At 35.9% G+C, this 2,334-nt stretch overlaps 1 pseudogene; it reads right to left on the reverse strand.

Moving 5' to 3' along the window:
- Window positions 1-1,737: 1,737 nt before the first annotated feature.
- LOC123941068 lies at window positions 1,738-1,851 on the reverse strand (annotated as a pseudogene).
- Between the last annotated feature and the right edge of the window lie 483 nt (window positions 1,852-2,334).

Genomic DNA, 2,334 nt, shown 5'->3' on the forward strand with positions numbered 1-2,334 from the left:
ACTTGTTTCTTTCTCTGCCAAATGGTAAAGACAAGAAGCTCTTCACAGGTTGCTGGATGGCTTCAGTTATTATACACTCTTATGAAGACACTGCAAACAGGCAAATGTCAGCTCAACAGAATAATGGTACTCATTGATATCTGGATCATTCTTGTGTAATATGAAATTGCAGGTGATTTCAGGTTCTCAAAGGGCTCTAGAAGCCTCAGGTCTTAACACTCCCTTTGGTTTAATGGCACATTATCTTTTTTATTTCAACTTTGTTTTAAACATTTTATTATGAAATCTCAAACATACCCAGGATTTGAGAGAATAGTACAATGAACATTGATAGTACTGTCAACCAGCCCTCATAAATATCCTTATTTTGCCGATGGTGTTTAATTGGTCTGCACTCCTGGGCCACATTAATTTTATTTGTAAATATTTCAGTATTAATTTCTAACAGATAAGGGTTTTAAAACAATAGAACCTAACAAAATTATTATTTGAAATATTATTCTAGGCCATGTTCAAATTTGATTGTCTCAAACATTTTTTTTTTAGTAGTTCTGTTTGTTCAGTCAGGATGCAAACAAGGTCCTTTATAGACTTTGAGTGATACAAACTTTGATTGTCCCATATTTCTTACTGGTAGCAAAGTCTAAAAACATGATTAAATTTAGGTTTAATTATTTAAAGTATAATTAATTTAATTATTTATTAAATTATAAACACAGTTTATAAGGGAAAAGCAAGGTAAATGCTTGATTCTGTACCTTTATCTAATTCAGAATGATGAGCTCAACAGCTTCAAATGTGACCAATAAGGTTTTTACTTTGCAAAATATCATTAGGAACTTAAAAATGTTATATATATATATATATGTATATATATATACACATATATATAAATAAGTAAATATATTAAAGATTTTATAACATATTTAATTATTATTTTATATACTTCAACCCATTACAATAGATTATAATGGGTGCTCAACTTGTTTATTTTAAGAGGATTGCTCTTCTTTTTTTTTTTTTTAAAGATTTTATTGATTTATTTGGCAGACAGAGATCATAAGTAGGCAGAGATACAAGCAGAGAGAAAGGGGGAGGCAGGCTCCCTGCTGAGCAGAGAGCCCAATGCCGGGCTTGATCCCAAGACCCCAGGATCATGACCAGAGCTGAAGGCAGAGGCTTTAACCCACTGAGCCACCCAGGCGCCCCAAGAAGATTGCTCTTAAACTCAGGACCTAACTGCTTCCATATCACTTCAGTTATTTTTTATAACTGTGCTTAAAACTAACATATGCTTAATGTAAAAAAAATTAGAGAATAAAGACTCATGAACATGAAAATTACCTGTATTCTCCCTACTTAGAAATATCCCTTTTAAATGCTTTGTTGAATTTCTTCCTATTCTGCATTTATGCACATCATTCAATATCCATGGTCCATCATCATAATCGCTCCCTCAGGTACTCTCTGCATCTCTACCCCTTACATTCCTCACATGGGTGTAGCAAAACCTCAGCTCTCTATCTTCTCTGCACCTATGTCTGAGCAGCTCACCAGAGAATATCTAATTGAAATGAAAACTCCTTAATTTGATGACCTAAAGCATCAGCTTGCACCTACTATGACTCAGAAATCCCCTTGTTTCCCAGAATAATTTAATATGTTCTCCTCAAACCTTCCACAACTCCTCACTCTTTTATCCTCCCTAAGCCATAGACCTTGCCTTCTACTTAAGTGAAATAAAGCCTTTAGATGATAACTCTAAAATTCTGCCTGTCATCCTTGCGCAGGGGCCATGCTAATCTCTCTGTATAGTTTCAATTTTAGTATGTCTGCTGCAGAAGGGAGCACGATAACTCTAAAATTCTGAATGCAAACTTAACAAAGACCATCCTCATCTGTAGCTCTCTTCACTTTCCCCTCTGTCATGATGTATGGAGGGCACTTTATTTACCGTAGCCAATTCTAGCTCCTCCTCTTGTCCTCTGGACTCCGGCTCTTTGACCTTTTAAAACACGTCACTTTGATTATCCTCTCTCCTTGTATCAACTTTTTCCATTTTTCTATTGGATCATTTCTGTAACCATATTCTAATTTTCCAACTCTATCTTTTTATTTTAAGATGATTTATTTATTTATTTGAGAAGAGGAGAGTTGAGGGGAAGGGCAGAGGGAGAGAATCCTCAAGCAGACTCCCCACTGAGTGTGGAGCCCGATGCAGGACTCCATCTCACAACCCATGAGATCATGACCTGAACCAAAACCAAGAGTGGGACCCTTAACGGACTGAGCCACCTAGGCTCTCCTCCAACTCTATCCTAAAACAACATCAAC

The sequence above is a fragment of the Meles meles genome, chromosome 4 (assembly GCF_922984935.1).
Source record: "Meles meles chromosome 4, mMelMel3.1 paternal haplotype, whole genome shotgun sequence".
Taxonomy (NCBI): Eukaryota; Metazoa; Chordata; class Mammalia; order Carnivora; family Mustelidae; genus Meles; species Meles meles.